This window comes from Pan paniscus, chromosome 10 (assembly GCF_029289425.2).
Source record: "Pan paniscus chromosome 10, NHGRI_mPanPan1-v2.0_pri, whole genome shotgun sequence".
In the NCBI taxonomy this organism is placed as follows: domain Eukaryota; kingdom Metazoa; phylum Chordata; class Mammalia; order Primates; family Hominidae; genus Pan; species Pan paniscus.
Genome location: NC_073259.2, coordinates 82,406,714 through 82,432,912, shown reverse-complemented (window position 1 = coordinate 82,432,912; position 26,199 = coordinate 82,406,714). Strand labels below are relative to the sequence as shown.

Sequence of the window (26,199 nt, the reverse complement as noted above, 5' to 3'; positions counted from 1 at the left end):
AAAGGACATGAACTGGGGGGAGGGGGGAGGGATAGCATTGGGAGGTATACCTAATGCTAGATGACGAGTTAGTGGGTGCAGCACACCAGCGTGGCACATGTATACATATGTAACTAACCTGCACAATGTGCACAGGTACCCTAAAACTTAAAGTATAATAAAAGAAGAAAAAAAAATAAAAAATAAATAAAAAGAGAGAGAGAGGTTCCACAGCAAAGGCCCCACCCTCAAGCCTGGAAACCTGCAGCCCTAAATGAGAACAGGCATTCCTGTTTTTGCGGCCAAATGTTGCCTTTTCCAAGACCACTCTGGCCTGCCATGCCCCTATCTTGTGCCCATATAAACCCCAAGCTCCACTGGCAGAGCAGCAGAGTGGTGCAGCAGAGAAATAGAGAAGAGGAGAAGCATCTGAACATGAAGAAGAGTTCAAGCTGGGAGCAGTGGCACATGCCTGTAATTCCAGTACTTTGGGAGGCCAAGGTGGGTGGATCACTTGAGGTCAGGAGATCGAGACCAGCCTAACTAACATGCTGAAACTATGTCTCTACTAAAAATACAAAAATTAGCCAGGTGTGGCGGCAGGCACCTGTAATCTCAGCTACTTGGGAGGCTGAGGCAGGAGAATCACTTGAATCTGGGAGGTGGAAGTTGCAGTGAGCTGAGATCACACCATTGCACTCCAGCCTGAGCAACAAGAGCAAAAACTCTGTCTCAAAAAGATAGAAAAAAAAAAAAAAAAAAAAAGGAGCTCAGCTGGGGACAGTCAGAGAGGAGATCATCCACAAGATGGCCAAACTCCAAGAGAAGATAATCTTCCCACTCCATCCCCTTTCCAGCTCCCCATCCATCCCACTGAGAGCCACCTCCATCACTCAGTAAAATCCCTGCATTCACCATCCTTCAAGTTGGTGTGACCTGATTCTTCCTGGATGCTGGACAAGGACCCAGGCATCAAGACAGCAGGGTGTAAAAGGTTGTCATACTGCCATGGGGCTGGATCCAAAAAGCGCCCACCCTGGCTAACCTGTGCAGTGTCCTCTCATAAAGGGTTTGCGCACATAGCAGCCGAGTAAATGAGCCACCCGCTTCGTGAGGGGTCCCACAAAGCGAACAAGGGAATTCTCTCATCTTAAGTTGTTTTTCAGTGTGAAGATATGTCTGCTCTTTGTTGCAACAGCTCCATTCCACCTTTATGAATGTTTCTACTGCAATCAGATTCTAGTTACATTCTGCAAATGGGGGCCGTTAATAGGAAATGGAAGGGATACATTGTATTTTTCTGCCTCTGGTAGTAAACATGGTATATCTTTTTCCAATCTTTTAACTTTCCTGCTTTTTGTATTTAAAGTGTTTTTTTTATTATTGATAGCATATATTTGGATATTGCTTTTTATGCCATCTGACAAATTCGGCTTCTAACTACAGTATTTTGCCCACTTATAGTTAACATAATTATTGATAAAATTAAGATTTAACCAACCACTTTCCTATTTATTTAGTTTTGTCTCATAAAATGAGTGTTCTAATTTCTGAAAAAATGTGTAGAATTGGCATTATTTCTTATGTTTTTGGTAGAATATGCCAATAAATCCTTCTAGGCCTGATGTTGAACTTGTAAAGTGTATTGTAAAGGAATTTTTAATTAAAAATATAATTTATTTAATGTATTTAGTCCTATTCATACTTTCTGTATTTTAAAGTCCACTCTGTCAGTTTATGTCTTCTAAGGAATTTGTCTATTTCATCTAAGTTGTTAAATTTATTGCCAATAAGTTATTTATAATGTTTCCTTTTACTGGCTATAGTATCTATATTATCCTTTACTGACTATAGAATGTATACTGATTTTTTTTCTTTTATTTCAGATACCAGTAATTTTTTTTCCCTCTGGTCAGTCTGCCGTAAGTTTTATCAATATTACTGATCTTTTTTTTTTAACTGCTTTTGGTTTCATTGATACTCTTTATTAATTTTATATTTTTTATTATACTAATCCTTGCTTTTATGTTTATTATTTCTTGTACTTAACTTTATTTGCATTTAATATTTTCTTCCATTCTCAGCTATTTTGGGTAAAAACTTAAGCCATGGATTTGAGATATTTCTATTTTACTTATATAACTTGTAAATCTATACATTTTACCGAAAGCACTCATTTTTGTGTATCCTAAAATTTTGATTTCTGGCTGGGCATGCTGGCTGGCTCATGCCTGTAATCCCAGAATTTTGGAAGGCCAAGGCGAGAGGATTGCTTGAGTCCCGGAGTTAAAGACCAGCCTAGGTAAAATAATGAGAACTCATCTCTACAAAAAATTAAAAATTAGCCAGGAGTCATGGTTCCTGCCTTTGGTCCTGACTACTGGGGAGGCTGAGGCAGGAGCATCACTTGAGCATGGGAGGTCGACGCAGCAGTGAGCTGTAATCATGCCTTTGCCTTCAAGCCTAGGTGACAGAGCGAGACCCTGTCTCAAAAAATACATATTTTTAAATATATTTCTCGTGCTTTCAGTTTCACTCAGGTTAAAATGGCTTATACTTTCCATTGCAAGTTTTTTTTTTTTATCCATGTTTCATTTAGGTTGTTGTTTAATTTCAAGGTATATAGGAATTTCCAGATAACTTTATTGATTTCTAGTTTTTTTAATATATTGATTTATAGTTTAATGTCCTAGTCAAAGGATGTAATTTGGACTTTTTTTAACAGAGAATTTGAAAACATTGAACACTCAGCTATTGCTGGGTGACATGTTCTATAAATATCAATTAGATCAATTTTCTTTTTAATGTCCTTTTAGTGTTCTGTATTTTTACAGATTTTCTGTCTTTTTGTTAAATCTAAAACCAATAGAAGCAGGAATGTTGAAAACTTAAATAATAACTTTTCCCTCTCCTCTCCTTCTGATATTCCAAGTATACATATTTAGGTCAGTTGGTGGTGTTACATTGGTCACTACAGCTTCGTTCATTTTTATCCATCCTTTTTTTCACCGTGCTTTATTGTGAATATTTTCTATTTCTACATTATTATGTATAGTGAGCCTATGTTCTGCAGTACCTAAGCTGCTTTCAAGTCCATTCTGTGAATTTTCATCTCTGATGTTGTACTTTTCATCTATTAGAAAGTTTATTTAGGCCTTTTTTATAACTTCCGTTTCTCTTTTCAATATGTTCATCTTTTCCTTTAAATACTTTTACCTAATGATAATAGATATTTCAGTGTCCCTGTCTGCTAACTCTATTTTCTTTTTTCTTTCTAGGTGTGTTTTCATTAACAAATTTTTTTGTCACATTTTCCTGCTTCTTGCTACGGCTAGCATTCTTTTAAATTGTATTCTGAACATCATGACTCCGTGTCTGGACATCATTTTCTTCCTTTAAACAATGTTGAGCTTTGGACTGATAGGGAATTAAATTACCAGTGATTCTATTTGTTACTTTTGAAACATGTTTTTAATATTCATTTGGTTGATTTGGGGTAGCTTTTATTAAGTCCACAGTTTGGTTCCTCTACTAAGGAGTGTCTTTCTGTGGTCTGTACTGAATGTCCTTTATGGTTAATAAGAACTCTTGTCTCTGGTTAATTGAAATTTGAATCATTTGACTGTATGCGTGTGGTTCAGCTCACAGCTTTCTGGTTGCTCTGCCTTGTGGAGTTTCAACCCATGTTTCTGCAATTTAGTACAGTCATGCATCACTTAACAATGGATATACATTCTGAGATGTGTATCATTAGGTGACTTTATCATTGTGTGAACATCATAGAGTGTGCTTACACAAACCTAGATGGAATAGACTACTATACACCTAGGCTATGTGGTATAGCCTATTGCTACTAGGCTACAAACCTGTACAGCATGTTACTGTACTGAATACTGCAGGTGATTTCAATACAATGGTATTTCCATATCTAAACATAGAAAAGGAACAGTAAAAATATGATATTATAATTTTGTGGGACCTCCATTTTAAGTGCCATCCACTGTGGACCAAAACATCATTATACAGTACATACCAGTAGTTGTGATGGTTAATTTTATGTGTCAAAGTGGTTTGACTAGGGTACCCAGTTATTTAATCAAACACTAGTAAGTGAAGGTGTTTTGTGGATGTGGTTAACATCTACAGTCAGTTGATTTTAAGATTATTCTTGATAATGTGGGTGAGCCCCAACCAATCAAATTGAAGGCCTTAAGAGTAAAAACTGATGTTTTCTGGAGAAGGAAAGATTCTACCCCATGCCTGTAGCACCAACAACTACTTGAGATTTCTGTCTGCCAGCCAATTCCTTAAAATGTCTCTCTTTCCCTCTGTCTCTCTCATTGGCTGTGTTTTTTTAGAGAAGGCTGACTAATTCAGTAGTCAATCAAGAATCACAGGGATAAGGAATGGAAATTTCTGGAACTTTTTTGAAAGTAGGACTATTCAGCTCCTCCTTTCTGGAATTTAGCTCTTCAACTTTCAAGTGCCACAAAATCTGTGAAATCCAATCTCCAGCTTCCCAGTTTAACAAAATGGCACTCTCAGACTTTTCCTTCCTGATTCTTGTTTGGTAATGTGCACCAGGCAAGATTTGGAGGAAGTCATAGGGTTTACATCATTTGTTTCTTTTCTTTCACTGATCACAGTTCCACACTGCCAGTTGTCTAATGACTGAAAGCAGCTGTTTCATATATTTTGTCTAGTTTGTCCAGTTGTTTATGATAGGAAGTTGAATTCAGTCCTTCTTACTCCATTGTGGTCAGAAGCTTGTCTCTTCATCATTAATAAGGCAAGAGCTCAATCAACTAAGAGTCTGCATTTTAAAATGGAAAAAATATATTTTATTAGGAAACATATTTATTGTTCTGTTTTCAGCAAACGAGATAGAAAAATTTTATATAAATGCACTTTCCTTCCTATGTTTGCATTGCAATTTATTTTCACACTGAAGTAGCCTTCCATTTTGATATGAGCTAGTATGTAATCAATCTTTTCTGTCTTCTTTTGCTGTCTTGATAGGGAGTCTGAGTAAACCTTGGTCCACTGAAAGGTCACAATCTATTATTTGTTTAATATGTTATTTTATATGTGCTCAGAACCATGATCTTTGGGCATTCTTGACAAATGTATGTAATAGACCTCTCATCCCTACATTGTGACTTGGGCTGGTCACAAGAAATTTTATAAATTTCTTTTATTGCTTTAGGGCATCAGCTCGCCATAGGTTGAAAAACAATCCTTTCTGAGCCTAATGTTATAATTCCCATTCCCTCCTCTTCTTACCACTTTTCTGGGCTAACTAGTTTATTCAGAACTTTTCTTCCTGTGTTCACATGCTGCTGCTCCTTTTCTTCTTTTATTGATTCATTTCAGGTCTAGTATAACTGGAAAATTACTCTTTTCACAGCATTACATTTTTGTATTATTTTTTCCATTTCAGTAAGTATATGATGGATATAAGACTTAGTTTCCTTTCCTATGTAATAATGATTGAGTTGCACATAATGAACAAATAGAAAATGGTTTATATAAAATAGCCTAATGGAAGCACTTTTCCTTGTTTAAAATACACAGTATCTTCCATTTTTATGTCTATTTGATGCTATTTCTCAACTCTCAATTTAGCTTTCCCTGGTGGGAGTCATCATTACTTGCTCTTGGCATGCAGAAAGATTGCAACATAGTCATTTAGTTTCTCCCATTTCCTTTATTCCATATTTTTTAAGTCACCCCTGTAATGAGATGGTCGTAAAGCTATTTCGTTTGCATTCTCCAATTCCATTTTTTTCTCTTCTGAACTATTATCCTATGAACCTTGTACTCTATTTGAATCCCAGGTTAAAACTTTGTGTGTTAGCTATATGTATTCTCTCAGTCATGACCAGAGTAGCTGTGTTTTGGCTAATATTTATGCATCCTGAAGAGTGTAGTTATTGTATGACCCTGATTTGTATCATATTAATACCTCTCATATTTATGTTAATATTCTTAGAAAATAAAATAAATCCATGGGATTTAATGTCTTCATTATCTGTTGCATTACTTTTAGTTTTATGGTTATCTTATCAAAAATAATAAATTCACTGAAGACACTCAAAGAACATTACTCAAAAAATGTGTTACTTTATTTTGCTTCCTTAGCACCTAGGATGGTGAAAATGGCTAGTCAATAAATAGTATTTGTCTGAAATCAATGAGGTTATTTAAAGCATTTTCAAATGTATGTTGGAAATGGTATGTTGTGATTTTAACATATCATCATATTAAGAAATAAATATTTTATATTTGGAATCTTGCTATTCTTATTTTTTTTCGTTATCACACAAAATTTCAGTTGGCTGACAATCATTTTAATACAAAATCTGAAATCGTCTTCTCCCTGAAACTCTGCCATTGTTGAACTCAAGACTTTTACATATATTGCCTAAAATAAATACTGCTCTCTCTAGGTAAGTTTATTTTCATCAGAATTTTTCTTTTTTAATATCTAATTTAATTTACCATGGTTAAGTCAAAATCTGTGAAGACATGGGGATCAATGTTATCATCTTTTTAAAGTTTGGAATATCCATTTTAGCTCATTTAAAATAAAACTACCCCATTCATAAAATATAGCACTCTATTATTTCCTACTCCCAATTCTGTAACAAGAGATTTGGATACTTTTGGTTTAAAGCTTGCCATCATTGTGTTATTTTTATAATATTAAAAAGTATTTGGCAAAAACTGACTTTGATATTATTTACATAGCATTATCTGAAACTATATATTGTTTAAACAGTCAATATTCAGTTTTTGTTCTCAATGCTGCTTTTAAGAGTATTTTTTCAATGTTAAAATAAAAGTTTTCTTATATTCTTTTTATTCATAAAAATGATAATAGCACAGGCAGATAAGTAAACTTAACCTGAGAATATAAAATATCTAAAAAAGTGTTACATTAGTCGAAGTTTTAAGAGAAATGTGCATATTATATTCCTTGATTATCTTTAGGTACACCAAAATAGGGAGCCTCCACTTAGCCCTTGAAATGCTGTGATTATTCCTCACCTTTTGTATCACCTCTGACTTCCATCATCTGTTATAAATTATATGTATTAAATATTAACAGCAAATTCAGGGACCTATGGACCTTTTACTGGTATTTATGTGTTACTTTTAATTTTTATGTGACTATTTTTATAATTAGATACCTAAGGTCATTATCTCCTTGAGCACACTCTTTTTGTCACACATTTACTTTCTAACCTACCTCTGTCTGATGTTGTTTCAATTGGTACCAATATTGATCTTATTTCATAGCTTGGCAATGAAATACTACAGTTTATTGCATGTCTAAATTTTTGAGTGATGTCACTTATAGAGAGATTGTATCTTCTTACTGATATTACATTTCTTTATTTGAAGATGGGTTATATTTTTCCCGTTAAATAATTTTTTTCACTTGTTAAATTATTTGGGATGAACACATGACAGGCACAATCAGATAACTGAGCTTAACTTTAATCTGCTACTACTTCTGTAAATTTAAACACATATTTAAACATTCCTGGCCTCTTGCATTGATAAAATAAGTTGGTAGGCTGGATTCTCTACCAAGTTTAGCTTTCAGTTTCTATAACCTAGTTTTCTATTTCACATATTCTATTAGATAGAAATTGTACATAAGAAATATTGGTCATATGAGAAAGGATTCATCTAGGCTAGACAGATTATCATTGGCAGAAGAGTAAAATGGAGCATAGTGGTATAAACCAGTAATAGATGTATTGCTTTTCCACCCTGGGTCATTGTTATTACACAGATCATATGTGCTTACACTTCATCTCCACCCCAAGTTTTTCCACCATTTAGATCACGCAGAAGAGATTATTCAACAAGCTGGCCTTTAGTTTTTTGGGAAACTTTAGTCTTATAGATTTATCTTCCATTTCATCAACTTTTCCTGTGACCATAGTCACACTCTAGAGCATCAGTCTTTAATAGTGTTTAACCTCAGAAATTGTGACAAACATTTGGCTCCCCAAACACAGTCTCTAAACTTTTCATTTTCCTTCTCAGCTACTATTACAGAAAATGTTCTTCCTCTTATATATGGTTTTTTTACATATTATCTTTTTTGGATATCCTCCTAACCCCAACTATATGCCTAAATTCTACAGTGAAACACAGTCTCCAATCTTTCATTTTCCCTCTCAGTTACTACTACAGCAAATGTCCTTCCCCTGGTATCTTGTTTTCTTTCATAATATCTTACTGGGATTTCCCCCTTACCCCAAATATATGCCTAAATTCTCCAGTGAAACTCAAAACCTAGAATTATGTAATGTTAGCCTTCTTAATGCCTGCATTCAGATTGCTGAGCCTTAATGGATGCATACCGAACCACCAGGTAGATCAATAGAATGGTTCATTTCTAATCACCAGCATCAGTGCCCCTGTGATGACTTGTGCAATCAGTGACTTAAAATAACTTTTACAGCTTTGTAAAACTGTCCATTATTCTCATCACATTCTACACCGTTAGTCGAAACTCACACTTTCTCTTCAGACAGAAAAGAGGAAATATAAGAAATAAATTAGTTCAGATTCCCATTGCTAATCTACAAACCAGTATATATTTTTACACCTTCTCTATTCTTTTCTTTCTGCCACAATACTGGAGTTGTCACTCTTCCTTTCTAAAAATAAAGTGTTTAAATTGTTCTTTAGATTATTTCATTCCCCTTCCCTTTCTATCTAGTATCTTCAACTGTTAAAATGGGACTAGCTCTTCTCATCTGTATTTATACATATTAAAAACATTCCAATACGACAAAAAAGGCCTCTATTTAAGATACATACAACTTCAGATAGACTTTTATGTTCTTATTTCTTCAGCCTAATTTTCTGAAACCTTTGTTTCTATTTAATTGTCTGTCATTTGCACATCTACCATTCAACTGAACCCACCCTAGTAAATGGCTCCAGTGACCTCCACGTCACTCTGATGCAGTGGCCACTTCTCAGTCTTCTTGTGTAGCCTCTGACTATCTTTCTGAATAAATGATATGCTCATTGACACAATATCTTCTCTTTAAATTTGATCCCACTTTCTTCAAGTATTTTTCCTACTTTTAAAATTCCTTCCATTGGTTTATATGTGTATACCATCTTTCAACACCGAATTTCCTCATGCCTTCTTTCTCAACTCTATTTTCAATTTACCCTGTCTTTCATGTTTTACCATGTCTTGCCAAAGCTAGGAAGTATGTATTTCTAGTATGTATCCTTTTGAGCTTCAACTGTGTCTTCCTGTCTATCTGATCTATCTATCTATCTATCTATCTATCTATCTATCTATCTATCTATCTATCCATCTTTACCTATACATCCATCCATCGATATAATTTATACTGAACAAGCAAAAAGTTTATTAAGCTGGAGTTTCTCTGAAATTCCCAGAGGTGTAAAATGAATTATTTTAAGGTAGCACTCTTGTTCTCTTTCTAATCTCTCAGTTACTCCTTGCCATAAGAAAAGAGAGTTATCTGATCAGTGATTTTTGAAGAAAGAACACATCATGCTTAGTTCATTTTTTTTCCTTTACTTTTATTGTGTCACCTTTTTCAGTATGCTATTTTTCATTTAATCTTATGGTATACTCAGTTGCTCCAATCAGGAAGATAAAAGTTGATTTCATCTTTTTCCTCACTCTGTTTATCCCTACATGGCCAGCTAATCCTCCACTTCCCCAAACTGTCACTGTCATCCTTCTATTTCTGCTTTCCATCTCTCTTTTCTGACTTCTATACTGGTATCATAATTGGTATTCCCTTGTCACTTCTTGCATCCTGTACAGCTCTAATTGATCTTCTAAAATGTATAGTTTTGTCACATTATTATTTTAAAAAGTCTTCCAATGCTTATAGTTAGACATAGGAAAGAGCCTAAATTTCTTAATCTGGTTTAAAATTGGTATATGATTGGGTCCCTATAATTGCCTCACTGGCCACCTGTGAGATTGTTCTTTAAGAATTAGTGGCAAGATCCTTCTCTCAATTATTCAATGTGTTGTGTATTTTTACTAACTCAGAATTTTTATGCACCATTTTTCCTTCACTCTGGAACAATATTTACCTTCTAAATCTGTACCTGTTCACTCACATAATATCTATTTTTTTTCAAATTTCAGATCTCAAATTAACAGCCCATTATTATGGAAGTTCTTTATTGATCGCCAAAATGGGTTAGGTATACCTGTTGTAAGTATCTCTTTCTGTATATGCCACATAATGGTAATTATAAATCTAAATTAGTTGTTTGTAATGACTTGGACAATGTTTGTCTTTCTTACTAGACCATAAGCTCATGAGGGCAAGGCCTATCTCTTTTTCAATGCCATGATAAGCATACTGAGATGCTCAGTAGGTATTCGCTTACAAATGAGTGGCTAATAAACAAATAGGAATTTTACATGCAAGAGAAAGGTGATAACAGATAGTATGAAAATAAGGATTATCATTTTTGTACCTGGTAAAATATAAGAAAGAAGTTATGAACACCAATTGGCTTGAAATAACATAAAATTTTGTTTTGTGACGACTGCAGTATTTCAATGATGTAAAATCATTATTACTTTTTTTCAGAATACCAAAATTATAAAGTTGAATATAACAATAATATACTATACTATGACATAAAAAAATAAATATCTGAAAGACCATCTTTCAATATAATAACTATTATGTGTATTATATAAAGGTAAACATTTGTAATTGTTCTGAAAACTAAGGAAGAACAAAATGCAAATTATAATACTTCTTTATATTTATTTTGAAGCATTTATAATATCAACATAAATATCAATTTTAGCCTTAGTTTCTATTGTCAGTATATAAAAGCCTTGATATATATCACTGCTGTGAAAGGCAACAGTGGAAATGCCATTTTTTGTTAATCCACTCAGGCAGAACATTTCAAAATAAAACAGATTAAAATAGAATATTTTGGCCATCCTCCCTACCTTATTTTCTATCTTTTCTTATACATTCCTAATACTTTCTTACTTTATGAGTAATCATTACTACTATTAATATTGCTACTATTACTAATCATATATATTATTGAGCACTATATATAGATGTATATATATGTGTGTATATATATACATATATATGTGTGTATATATATATATATATATATATATATTCCAGTGCTTTTTTTTTTTTTTTTTACTGAAACTTAAGGGGTGGATCCTGTGGCACTATTATTCCTCATTGTTTATATATGAGGGAAGGGCAACATGGTAAAGACTATGTAATTTGCTCATGATCTCAGCCAGTAGAGGCAGCACTTGTTTGCAAACTCTCTAGCATGCCTGCAAATGATAGTGGGCACAGAGACCAGCCATTGCTACAGCAGCTCTGTTAGGACTGACTCTGGAAATGGGACTAGAGCAGATAATACCATACTCAGGATTATAGTGATTTGAGGATTATAAAATAATGCTAATAGAGCTGCTATAGCAACAGCTTGTCTCTGTGTCATAGGAGGAACACTTCACTTGGAACCTGACAGACCCTTGCACAGAGTAAAAATCCATCCTACCATGTGTGTCTTCAAGAAAGCCGTTGGGTTTTTCCAAGGATTAGTCTCCCTATCTGACAAGAAGGAATGGGCATATCAAATTTAGCTCAGTTCAAAGCTTCAGTTTAAAGAAAGAAAAAATAATGAATATAAAGGTTTCTTGTGGCTCACGATACAAACTGAAGCCATATTAAGGTCTAATTCATTTACATTAGCATTTTGTTGTTACAATGCAGAGGAAGAGCTAGGCAACACCTGTTTTGAGACTTATAATCTTGGGACTGTTAATTACTCCTTTAATCTCAATTTCATTGTCTGCAAAATGGAAATATAAATTACTAATCTCATAAGTTATTTTAGGTTTTAGTATGATGGCAAGTGTATAGTGTGAGGCATGTTTTAGCTCCTCCATAAATGTGAGTTCTCTAATGCCTTCTTTCACTGCTCTGGGATTCAGTGACCCAACACTATGACTTCTGGCTTTTTTTTTTTTTAATATTTGTTTAGAGTTTTACTACTTCCTTTCTGTCCTTTAGACCTTGGATCCTAAACTCAATTCAGGAGTATCCTTTGGAACTCCTATCCTAAACAAAACTAAATTGTATTTGCAAAATTACGATTTTCTCTTTTTCAGTTTTGTCATAATCACACTGGACTGGCCTTTCAACATGGTTCTCACTACTTTGTTTTTATTGGTTAAACAGCTTTGGTTTAATAGTTCTCTTTTGGATTATGATTGAACCCTGAATCTTTGCCCACTTGCTAGGGGCTTTGCATTGCTCTTCTGTTTGTGTATAAATATGCCACTTTAAAATAGTTTTGTAGGAAATTAATTTTATTTTCAACTTGTGCATAGTACTGACAGAGTACCATACGTCATTACTCTGTTTATGTAATGTAAGTATTTAGAGTGCCACAAAATATCATTTTCTAAAACTGCCATTGACCTAGCTTGCCTACTAATTTAGTTCTTTTAATATGGAGAAAAGCTGGGATGCTTCCTTTCCACTTTATCCTTCAGCTTGTACAATGGTAGCTCCAAAAGAGGCAAGTTTGGATGGAGAAGTGCCATTTTCTGGAAGGGTGTCACGTATTCTTCTCCATATATTCCAGGTTTCAGTTCCTTGTCCGATATGTGGCTGCAGGTCTCCCAATCTGTGGCTTGTCTTTTCATCTTCCTAACAGAATGTCTGCAAAGCAAATCTTTTAATTTTGAGGAAGTTCAGTTTATCAATTTTTTTCTTTCATGGCATGTATTTTTGATGTCAAGGGAAGAACTCTTTGCCACCTTACACCCCAGAAATTTTCTATTTATGAGTTCTCTATTCTGTTCCATGGACATACATGTCTATCTCTCTGCCATCATGCACTGTCTTGGTTACTTTTTGCTATACAATAAGCCTTAACATCAGCTAGAGTGATTCAGATCACTTTACTCTTCTTTGCCAAGATGGTTTACAGTCTTTTTTAAGTTGCAAAAGTAATATATGAAGGCATACTTGGAAAGTTTTTAAAATGATACCAGATTCATGTGTTTCTTGGTAGTATTATTTGGTAACTTTTGGAGAAAAACTCTTCATTTTCAATCACAAAACAGGGTATATATTGGTTTCTCAAATGTGCATATCCCTAATGAGCTTAAGACTAATGCTTCTAGCTACCCATTATTACCCAAGAGTTTAATGCTATACATGTTTTAAATGAAAAGGCTTGAAGCAAAATGTGGCTCTGGGTGTAATTCTTCTTATATTGTCATAGTAGATATTGACAGGATCCTGTTGCTTTGCTTCCATTAGGCTGCAGGCCTAATCTTTGGTGTCATAGGACTGGAGAGAAGCTTGGAGAAACTTCAAAAAAGCAGTCCAGGCTTTTGTGAAGAATTACTCCCAGATAGTTACAAAGAGAATTAGCTCTATTTTCACATGTTTAGTTTCTCTAGTGTCAGAAAGGCTCACGTTAAGCTGATATTGTTCACACAATTTTGGAGATAAAGTGATTAAGCAGAAATGCCCACAAGCTATCACTTCCAGAACTGTAGAAAATATTCTACACAGGAAATTCTGGTGTTAGGGAATAAGGCATCTGTCTCCAGTTGATTCCAAGCTGGATATGTTTCTTGCAGCCTAAGGGAATTTAAAATGACCCTGTACTGATCCATATTCTGAATTTTTTGGCAGGGAGGTTGCTTCATCAAGGGACGCTGCATCCCAAATTAGGCAGCATTTTGTACAGTGGACACTGAAGGAAAGCAGCACCGTCTACAAAAATAATTTTGGAATATTTTTTGAAAAAATAATTGTTTCAATAAATTCCAAATGTATCCCTTCTACTGTATCATTTGGTTTAACAAACAGCATATAAAAACACAAGGGAACATGCATTAGAACAAAAAATAGTGTAAAAGTGATATTAAGAAGCTTAATTATTAATTATTTCTGCTAAGTAATTTGTAGATAGAAAGAGACTTGAGGATGTATCAGCTGGACCCACATTACCCAAAATGGAATATTGGTGGAAAAGATATCAATGAAGTAGAATGTCACTGATATTTATTGTTTTACCACCCAAAATCTTCCCTTCACCATTTTGTTTAGGGAGATTTTGCTCCCCTCACTCAAATCGTGGAGTCTGATGGAGTCTCACAATGCCCTTTCTCCTTCCACAGGAGTGATATATGACCCAGTTAGGTCAAATCTAGACTCTCAACCATTAGCCAGAGTAGTTGTTCTAATACAGGTTCATGTCCCAAGCTGGGTTGGTCAGATCGATTTTCTAAGACTTCTAGCTGGGACTTACAGGTTAGTATCTGAATATTTGGAGGGGCTTGGAGACAGTATGCCAGACTCTTAGGGACAGTAAGGCTCAGAAAATGACAGATACAGAGTGAGACAAGATTCTTTGAACTGATTTTTTCCTGAGTTAAGTCCTAGCTTGTTTTTTCTTTAGGTGGAGTTGGTTGATAGCAATTTTCAAATCTAACTTTCTTGCTGACATCCTTTCGACTTTTTCTATCAGTTTTAGAGAGTTGAATTCTCTATATTTAATTATGGATTTGTCTCTTTGTCCTTTCATTTTTATCAGTTATACTTCAAGTAGTTAAGTATTCTGTTATTAGGTTCATACACATTTTCAGTTGTTATGTCTTTTGGTGAATTGACTTTTGCATCATCAGGTAATGCCCATCACTGGTACTTCTGGTTCTAAAGTCTACTTTTTCAGATATCCATATGGCCATACTAGCTTTCTTTTTGATTTAGCACCTATGTATAGCAAGTACAACTTAAGTATAGTTCCTAAAACAATAACTTTATCTAGTTCATGTAAGAATCCTAATGCTTATAGGAATATTCTTCTGAATTTGTGAGAAAAATCTTATTTGAAAACAAAAGAATGTCCTTGAAAAAGATTTTAAGTAGATGGAGATTTATTAAAGGGTATATATGGCTCATAGAATCATGGCAGGCATTCAGGAAGTAGTCTGTGGGTTGAATGTTCAAGAATAGTTTCTATAACCACACAATATAACTGGCTCTCAAAGATAGTCAGTGCCTCTGGCATGAGCAGGAAAACGCAGAATCAAAGAACCATAGATATGGGGTCTGAGCCATTAAACCCCACCATCAAAATGGATGTGCTATACTTTGCCACCCTCTATAGGTAGCTTACTTTTAAAGCTTCACACATGTGTATAAGATTGGTGAAAATCAAACAATAACCAGAAATATATGCATTTACACTAAAATATGTATGAATTTTTATTTGCTTTTTGCTTTCTTTTGTTCTGGTTCTTAGCTATCTATCCTTACCGAAAAGAGATATGTGCTAGAAAGGGGTAGGAATGATTATACCAAGCCAATTTACAGTTTCTGACACATTTCTTAGGCTAAGATAAGTTAAAGATTAAAGAAATTATTACAGATTCAAAGGATAAGAGAAACTAAGAGTATAAATACATACATGCATATGTATGTATATGTCTACGTATATGGTTGTTGAATATTGTAAAGTGGTCTATTTTCTGTTCCACTTTGAAATGAGAATATCAGAAATTCATGGAAACATTTTTCAAAAGAAAGTGTAAGTGTTGGCCAGGCATGGTGGCTCACACCTCTAATCCCAGGACTTTGGGAGGGCAAGGCGGGAGGATCTCTTGAGGTAAGGAGTTCAAGACCAACCTGGCCAACATGCTGAAACTCCATCTCTACTGAAAATACAAAAATTAGCCGGGTGTGGTGGCAGGCGCCTCTAATTCCAGTTACTAGGGAGGCTGAGGCACGAGAATCACTTGAACCCAGGAGGCAGAGGTTGCAGTGAGCAGAGATCATGCCACTGCACTCCAGCCTGGCCCAAAGAGCAAGACTCCATCTCAAAAAAGAAAAAAAAAAGTGAAAAGAAAAAAGAAAGAAAGTATAAGTATTTCTATTTTCTTCAGTTCAGTTATCCCTGTTTGAAATCCAATAGAATCTCTCTATTTTCTACTTTTAGTTCTCTTATTCTAGTAGACAGATGTTAAGCTTTATTATTCGTTTGCCTTGTCTCAACTTTTATCATTGTATTCCCTTATTCTTTTGTACTATATTTTGAACTAGTTCCTACACTGAATTTTACAGCCATTTAATTCACTACTCAAAAGTATCTATACAGAAATTCACCTGAGCCTATTAAGGTTTTTATTACTATTTTTATCATTAGCTTTTACTTTCATCTAGCAAGCTTTAAAATCCTACGTGGTTAGCTTGATTATTTATTGATACACTATATTCTAACATGTCTTTGAAAATATCAATTACATTTAGTCATTTTATTGGCTTTCCTCAAATACTTGATCATTTCTATTTGTATACTTGTATCGCTTATCCTGGTTCTGATATTTGAAAGGACTCACTATTCTCCACAAACTATAATCACATAGGATTTTATTTAAAGACAAAGATGCAATAGAGTAAAACAGGGTGCAGGTAGGTATTAGAGATTAAAGAGACATTCCACAATGACTTCCTTTTAAGAAAAATTTTTAAAACACATTCACGGACCATGCTGAGTCTCTGGCTTTAGCTGCCATGATCTATGCAGAAATCTTGGGCTAGGGGGTGCTTCTCCAAAAAAAATCACTATCCCTTTAAATAATCAAACTACTCTTGTCAAATAAGTTTGGCCAGTTGCAAAGCAGCTCTAAAGAAATTGGTCCTGTGGGTCACCAGGGAAGTGTCAGACCTTAAACATTGCATCATAAATCCCATGACTCTCATCTTGCCAAGAGTCAAAAACCAGACATTCAGAAGTCCCAAGATAAAAAGACTGAGCTTTCCCAGTCCAGCTGTTAATCAACTCTTGTTCCACCTCACTAACATTTTATATTGAAAGGCTTAATCCTATCTGTGCCTGTCCTATCATCTTATGACAGTTTGTCTCTGGATCTTATAGAGGAAATATGGAAATGGGCTACCAGGATGTGGGTTTCAGTGCTAGTATTCTGGGTATAGGGCTTCCCATTGTTTTCTGTTCTCTGATATGGAGAGTACTGCTCAGTTTCTTATATTCAATAATACACATGTAATTCTCTTATTTGAAAGCAAACATTTCAGGAATCAGTATTTGTCTAAAGAAGCAGGGATGCAAGCTAGAGTCAAGAATGGTTGAGATTGGGGTGAAGTTAATCTACCTGGCTAATACTACTGTGGTAACATTAAATGATAGTGTTGGTCCCTCTCTAACTGGTGTACTAATACAAGCTCATGTCCCAAGCCGGGGTGATCAGACTGATTTTCTAAGACTTCCAGCTGAGACTAACAGGTTAGTATCTGAATTTTGGAGCTGCTTGGAGACAGTATGCCAGACTCTTAGGGACAGTAAGGCTCAGAAAATGACAGATACAGAAACAAGATTCACCTCACAGTTCACAGTTTGTAACTCTCATAGTTTCCCAACTTCGCATTAACGAGCCCTCTCATTAACATATTTTACCTATTGTTATTTATTTCTTTTTGAGACAAGCTCTTACTCTGTTGCCTAGGCTAGAATGCAATGGCACAATGATGGCTCACTGCAGCCTTGACCTCCCAGGCTCAAGCAATCCTCCCACCTAAGCCTCCCAAGTGGCTGGGACCACAGGCACGTGCCATCACACCCAGCTACTTTTTAATTTTGTATTTTTTGTAGAGACAGGGTCTTGCTACGTTGCCCAGTGTGGTCTCAAACTCCTGAGCTCAAGCTCTCCTCCTGCCTTGACCTCCCAAAGTGCTGAGACTACAGGCATGAGCCACTGTGCCCGACGAATGAACAGACTTCAAAATACATTTTTTTTCTCCTCACTTCAAGAATGCTGAAAATTCTGGTTTGCCTACCATAACATTTTTATTTGCCATGCTCCTTCCTGCATATGGATTTTATATTTCCTGTTGTCTTTACCTTGAATACTTCTTTTTCTGCCTTTTTCACCTTGCTATAGCCCTGTAATTATTCATATCTTCCATGGAAAACGTCCTCTGATTCATCACCGTAATAAGTTAGTTTCCTCTCTTAGATTTTCATACAGGACTTGAATTTGACCTTCTTGGATTTCTGACCATTGTTTTAATCCTCTATAGGATTTGTAAAGCTTCTTGAATCTGTGATTTAATATATTTTGTCAGTTCTAGAAAATTCTTAAGTATTACCTCGACTATAGCTTCTTTCTCTCCTTTTTTTTTGGAGAGATTTCAGTTGCAATTACTTGAGATCTTTTATGGTTTTCCGCTGCCCTATTACATTCCTTTTGTTATTTTCCATCTCTTTTTCAATCTTTGCTTCAATCTCAACATTTTAAAGTTACCTAAGTTCCTGATTATCAATGTGTTTTCTAATCTGTTATTGAATCCACCTGTTTCAGATATTATATTGTTAATTAATAAACATTTTATTTTTGAATCATTTCAGATTTACAGAAAAATAGTGATGATACTATGGTGAGTCCACATATATTTCATATTCATTTTCCCATTATTAATATCTAATATTAATATGGCACTTTTATTATAATTAGTGAGCCAATATTGATAAATTGTTTTTAACTAATGTCGACAGTTTTTTCAAATTTGTTTAGTTTTTAATCCTTTTTCTGTTTCATAATTTCAACTATAATAACATATTACATTTAGTTGTCATGAGTCCTTAGGCTACTTCTGACTGTGGCAGTTTCTCAGACTTCCTTGTTTTTGATTATCTTGACAGTATTGAGGAGTACTCATCAGATATTTTGCAGAATATCCCTAAATTAGAACGTATATGAAGTTTTTCTCATGATTAAACCGAGGCCGTATGTTTTTAAGAGTAAGACCACAAAGTTAATGTGACATTCTCATCACATTATCCCAAGGTTAATACCTACCTTCAATTTGACTCAGCACTGTTGATGTTAATCTTGATTAACTGGCTGAGGCAGAGTTTGATAGGTTCCTCCACTGTAAAACTAATCTTTCTTCCTCCCTTTCCATATTATACTCTGTGAAAGAAAATGAAAACATGTAGCCTACACTTAAGAAGGGCAAAGTATTGATGCATGTCATCAAGGGTAGAGTATCTACAGGATTTATTTGGAATTATTCCATGTGATAAATTTGTCTCTTCTCTTTCTTTCATTTATTTATCTATTCAATGATTTATTGATTCCTCTATTGGTTCACATATATTTACTTTATACATTTGGTTAAAACCCAGTACTACTTTATTTTATCACTCAAATTGTTCCAGTAGTGGCCATTGCAAGCTCCTTCATTTTGCTCCTATGTCTTCTGACATGCCCTTATCATTGTGTGTGTATGTTTTTTGCTGTTTTTTCTTTAACATATTCTTATACTCTAATACTACAGGATGTTCCAGGCTTACCTTGTATCTAACCTAAGTCAGTCCTATAAACAGATATTTCTCCAGGGGGTCTCGTTCTGGTCCCTTTTACTGAATAATAATATTAGAAACCAAGATCTGAGTGTCAGGTTTCCTTGTTGCTATGGGACGCCCATTGGTTCTAGCTTTACCACAAGGAGATATACACCTGAATACTATCCCATGTATTTAAAAATTTGTATCTCCATGTTTTTAATATTTAACCATCTGTATGGATATTAATCTAAACATGAGTTTACTCCAATGCCTCCAAATCTTAACCTGTTATCACATAGATCATTCTTGCCTCCTTCCCTTGCTTATTTAAAATCTCCAAATCTAACTGTAGGAATTCCAGCTACCAACATTCACCATCAACCTTATGTAATTGTTCAGTTATACTGTTTACGTATAGCGGTTTAAGAATGATTAATTAACTTTACCCTTGTAGATGCTACTTTATCAACTGGAGCGATTATGTAGTTACTTTTTGCTGTTATTCTTACAAATTCCACTCATTTCAACAGTTATTTGGGTTATCACCTTATTACCCTAACCCTTGAACAAGTTTGTTTTATGCATTTGTAATTCATTTATATTCTTTGTCATTTTCTGAATTCTATGCTGGAATCTCCTGATCTCCTAAATTATATTTGATAAAACTTGCATACATTTAAGGTAATTTTTCATATTATAAGCTTATGTAGACTTTGCCAAGTGCTTAGTGTCTAGTCCTCAATGTCATAGTATCAGTCCAGTACTCAACATTACAGTATTGTATATAAAAGTTTCACCTTCATAAAAAAAAAAAAGAAAGCCCCTGTGTTTTACCAACTGAACAACTGCCTTCCTAAAACCCTGGAAAACTTATTTGTTTTCTGTCTTCACATAGTTTTGCCTTTTTCAGAATGTTATATACATTGCAATCATATAATATGTAGCTATTTTAAAGTGCCTTCTTCCAATCAGCAATAGGCATTTAAGATTTAGCTATGTGTTTTTGTGACTTAATGGCTCATCTCTTTTTTACCACTGAATAGACTCCATTTTATAAATATGTTGCAGCTTATTTATCTATTTATCTATTGAAACATCCTTGTTGCCTCTACCTTTTGGTGATTATCAATGCTATAAATGCTATAAACATTTATAATGCTATAAAAAGTTATTTTTTGTGGACTTTTTTAAATCAGTTAGGTAAACACTTAGCAGCATGATTGCTAGAGCTTTTGGTAAAAATATGTTTAGCTTTGGAAGAAATTGCCAAACTGTCTTCAAAATGTCCCAACAGTTGGCATTGTCAGGTTTGCTTTTTTTTGTTTATTTTGTTTTATTTATATTTTAGGATTTTAGCTGCCCTAGTTAGTATGTAATAGTATCTCATTGTCATTTTAATTTGCAATTCTCTAATAACAAATAATATTGTACATCTTTTTATTTACTTAAGGTATCTGTGTATCATCTTGGTCAGGTGTCTGATATTCAGATATTTTGCCCATCTTTAATTGGGCTGTTCACTTTCCTGTTGAGTTTTAAAAGTCCATTATATATTTTAGATACAAGTCCCTCATCAGATATGTGTTTTGCAAATACTTTCTTGCAGTTTGTGGCTTATCTTTCCATTCCTTCAATAGTGTCATTAGCAGAGCAAAAGTTTATAATTTTGATAGCTAAATTTGTGGATTGTCCTGTTAATGTTGTATTTAAAAACCCATAATCAAACCCAGGTCATGCACACTTTTTTGTTTTCTTCAAGAAATTTTATAATTTGTATTTTACATTTAGCTCTATTATCAATTTTGAGTTAATTTTAATGAAAAGTGTAAGATGCTTAAGTTCATCTTTTACATATAGATGATATAGTTTAAATGTTTGTCCCCTCCAAAATCTCATGCTGAAATGTGATTCCCAGTGTTAGAGGCGGGGCCTGGTTGGAGGTGTTTTGATCATGGGGGCAAATCCCTCATGAACCGGCTTGGTGCTCTCCTCATGGTAATGAGTGAATTCACACTCTATCGGTTCACATGAGAGCTGGTTGTTTAAAAGAGCCTAGCACTTTCTCTTTTCTCTCTTCTTGTCCCCTCTCTCTCCATGTGACACTCTCATTCCCCTTTGCCTTCTTCCATAGTTGTAAGTTTCCTAAGGCCCTCACCAGAAGGAGACGCTGGCACTATGCTTCATGCACACCCTGCAGAACCATGAGCAAAAGAAACCACTTTTCTTTATATTATTACCCAGGATCAGGTATTCTTTTATAGCAATACAAACAAACTATGCAATGGGCATCCAATTGCTTCAGCGTGATTTCTTGTAAAGACCGTAATTTCTCAATTGAATTGCTTTTGCTTCTTTGTCAAAGATAAATTGACCATATTTGTTTACATGTATTTTGGGGCTTTATCCTGTTCTCTCGATCTGTGTTTATATTCTTACCCCAATGCCACATTTTCTTGATTATTGTAGCCTCATAGTAAGTCTTGAAGTTAGATTGTATCAGAATGCCAACTTTTGCCATTACGTTTAATACTTGTGTCAAAAGAGTTTGTATTGGGTTGTTCAGGTCAACCTCCAGGCCAGTAGGTGGCACTCACAGATAAGATCTGACTGCCGGTGGCAGCAGCATGGTTTATGCCTGATCTTCACTTATGGAGGGAAGCACTCCAGGGCCTCAGACAATGGGCTTGTTCCCAGAACACAGCCTGGGAGAAGGGATGAAGCTAAATGGAGCTGGATCGAACAAGCCTGCTGCCCTTGGGTCCACTAATAGCACGTTCAAGCACCAACCCCGATGGGGGTAGCAGGGAAGTCACTGGGACCTTTACGAAATGTGCTGAGGTCCCTGAAAAGGGGTTGGGAGAGAAGGATGGGACTATCTCAGTGCTGTGGCCTTGGCAGGCAGGAATGTGATCTGTTTATCTGTCATATGCCCATCCTGGTGCTTGGGATATTCAGCTTGGTTAAACACTGCTGTTTACTTCCAAATTGCAATGTGGCATGGAGCCATAGGAGATGCCTGCTCCATGGCTCACCACTAAACTTCTGTGTGGTCTGGAGCACAGTGTAAAGTCTCTCCCAACAACACCAAATACAGCTCTACAGCTCTCCTGGTCTCCATGGCAGGAAAGCTACAACTTCATGCAGAGATGGGGAGGGACCCTACCTTTTGGGCAAGCTGGGGTCAGGAGTTCATGCTGCCGGTGGGCACTCAGCCACCCTTCACATTCCCAGGCAGCCTGCCTTCTAGTTTGCCTGTGTCAACTTCCCATGGAAGGAGAAATGGCAGCCTTTGCAGTGATGAGTGGAGAGGGAGAAGTCCTCCCCTCTATGCATGGGTTAGAGCACAGAGGTGACTCAGTCAGTGGGATGGGATTTTGCTTCTTGCTTACAGAGTCCAGCACAGAATTTGTGTCTCTGGCGGATGGAGTTGCCAATCACAGCCCCACGTAGTGAGCTGTGAGACCCTAGAAGGCATGTGCTTTGGTTTCCTTTGTCCCAGGGGCTTTCCCTGTGGTATGCTACACTTTACTTTCCCTTAGGAGTAGTACTCCCTGAGGGCTAGATCCCTGGGAACCCTGCAGCTATCTTGGGTCCAGCTAGCACTGTACAGCTGCTGCTGTCTGAGAAGGTGCTGAGGAATACCTGCAAGAACTCCCAAGATGTGGAGCACAAGAGCTGAGGTTCCCAGGGAAAGATACAGTCCCCCAGTGGCTGTGCCCTGACAATGGCAACACACCACAGTCACTTGAGTGTCAGGGGAAGGCAAGTGACGCAGCCTGAATTCATAGTCTGGTGTAATGTTCTCAAGAAATGTCCAAATCATTACCTTCAATGATGTCAGGGCTTGCAAGTGCAGAGGAGTTCTCCCACAGTTTGAATACTGGCAGTCTGCCACAGGAATGAGGGGAGGAAAAGTATTTCCACTTACCTTTTCCACACAACACCAAGTCCCTTGTGACTCCCAGCCGATCTCTGCTAGCCATGTTGGCCTCTTGCTTTCTTCCTTTTCTGTGCCTCAGTTTTTTTTTGTTGTTGTTGTTGTTTTCCCAGGAGTTCTCTGTTGGGTTCTAGTAAACCCTCCTTGATAGCCTATTCAAGATGTGATTATCTATATGTAATTTTGGTCCTTCTTTCTGAGGAGAACTGGTGTCCAGTGTCTCTAGTTAGCGATCTTGAAGGAAAAAAAAAAAAAGCTGAGTCTTCTAATCCTTGAACAGGAACTTTTCTCTCCATTCATTTAGATCTTCTTTGATCTCTTTCATAAGTGTTTTGTAGTTTTTGTATATATGTTATTTACATATTTTGTTAAGTTTCTGTGTTAGTATTTCATTTTTTTGGTTGTTATTATATATGATATTGCTTTTTTAAGTTCAAATTCCAATTGTTAATTGCTGCTATATAAGAAAGTCATTGGCTTTTGTATGTTAACCTTAGTTCTTTGTTTGTTTTGTATATTAACTTTGCTGTAACTGCATATTACCTATAGGATTTTCTTGTGATTTTCTACATATACAATCATGTCATCTATGAGTAGAGAGAGTTTTACTTCTTCACTTATAATCTGTATAACTATACTTACTTTTTTCGTATTATTGCACTAACTAGGACTTCCGGTAAAATGATGAAAAGGACTGGTTGAAAGGAAATGTTTTCCTTTGCCCTGAACTTAGAGGGAAGACATCCAGTTTCTCACTATTAAGTATAATGTTAGCTGTAGGTTTTATGTAGATACTTTCTATAAAGTTGAGGAGATTTCTTTCTATACCTAGTTTTCTAAGAGTTTGTATTGTGAAAGTTTCAGGATACAAAATTAATGTAAATAAATCAGTTGCACTACTATACCACAGAGACCAAGCTGAGAATCAAATTAAGAACTTAATCCCTTTTACAAAGCTGTAAAAAAGTAAAGTAATTAGGAATATACCTAACCAAGAAGGTGAAACACCTCTACAAGGAAAACTACAAAACACTGTTGAAAGAAATCATAGATGACACAAACAAATGGAAACACATCCCATGTTATGAATGAGTAGAATCAATATTGTGAGTGTGACCATACTAACGAATTTATAGATTCCGTACTATTCCCACTAAACTACCATTGACATTCTTCCCAGAATTAGAGAAAGAAACTATTTTAAAATTCATATGAAACCAAAAAAGAGCCCGCATAGCCAAAGCAAAACTAAACAAAAGAACAAATCTGGAGGCATCACATTACCTGACTTCAAACTATACTACAAATCTATTGTCACCAAAACAACATGGTACTGGTATAAAAATAGGCACATAGACCAATGCAACAGAATAGAGAACCCAGAAATAAGGCCAAATGCTTACAACCAACTGATCTTCAACAAAGCAAACCAAAACATAAAGTGTGGGAAGTACACCCTATTCAACAAATGATGCTGGGATAGTTGTAAGCCACATGTAGAAGAATGAAATTGGATTATCATCTCTTGCCTTATAGGAAAATCAACTCAAGATGGATCAAGGACTTAAATGTTCAATCTGAAATCATAAAAATTCTAGAAGATAGTATCAGAAAAACCCTTCTAGACATTGGCTTGGGCAAAGACTTCATGACCAAGAACCCAAAAGCAAATGCAACAAAAACAAAGATAAATGGATGGGACTTAATTAAATTAAAAAGCTTCTGCACAGCAAAAGAAACAATCAGCAGAGTGAACAGAACCCACAGAATGAGAGAAAATCTTTGCAAACTATGCATATGGCAAAGGATTAATATTCAAATTCTACAAGGAACTCAAATCAGCAAGAAAAAAACAAACAATCTCATCAAAAAGTGGGCTAATGACATGAATAGAAAATTCTCAAAAGAAGATACACAAATGGCCAACTTTACATATAAAAAATGCGCAACTTTACTAATTATCTGGGAAATGCAAATCAAAATCACAATGCCATACCACTTTACTCCATCAAGGATGGCCATAATTTAACAATAAAAAAAAATAGATGTTGGCCTAGGTGTAGTGGAAACAAAACACTTTTCCACTGCTGATGGGAATGTAAACTAGCACAACCACTGTGGAAAACAGTTTGGCGATTCCTTAAAGAACTAAAAGTAGAACTACCATTTGATTCAGAAATCACACTATTGGGTATCTACCCAGAGGAAAATAAATCATTATATGAAAAAAATACTTGACATGCATGTTTAGAGCAGCACAATTCACAATTGCAAAAATATAGAACCAGCTCAAATGCTCATCAATGAGTGGATAAAGAAAATATTATATTATATATATATATATATATCTACCATAGAATACTACTCAGCCATAAAAAGGAACAAAATAATATTCACAGCAAATTGGATGGAGTTGGAGACCATTATTCTAAGTGAAGTAACTCAGGAATGGAAAACTAAACATTGTATGCTTTAGTTTGTTTTCTTACTGCTATAAAGAACTGTCTGAGTCTGAGTAATTTATAAAGGGAAGAAGTTTAATTGATTCACAGTTCAGCATGGCTGGAGAGGCCTCAGGAAACTTAATATCATGGCAGAAGGTGAAGGGGAAGCAAGGCACCTTCTTCACAGGGCAGCAGGAAGAAAAAGTGCTGAGCGAAGGGGGTAGAGCTCCTTATAAAACCATCAGATCTCTTGAGAACTCACTCAGTATCATGAAAACAGCATGGAGAAAACAACCTCCATGATTCCACTACCTCTAATTGATCTCTCCCTTGACACGTGGAGATTATGGGGATTACAACTCAAGATGAGATTTAGGTGGGGACACAAAGCATGACTATATCATTGTATGTTCT

The 26,199-nt window shown here is 35.4% G+C and overlaps 1 long non-coding RNA gene across 2 annotated transcripts in view; it reads left to right on the top strand.

Annotated features, from left to right (window-relative positions):
• Positions 1–26,199, top strand: part of LOC117975485 (uncharacterized) — a 70,269-nt gene that overhangs the window by 14,348 nt on the left and 29,722 nt on the right. For both annotated transcript variants that reach the window (XR_008620441.2, XR_008620440.2), the window contains exons 2-4: positions 1,866–1,901; positions 10,154–10,223; positions 18,463–18,491. This is a non-coding gene — a long non-coding RNA (uncharacterized LOC117975485). The remainder of the gene's footprint in view (positions 1–1,865; positions 1,902–10,153; positions 10,224–18,462; positions 18,492–26,199) is intronic.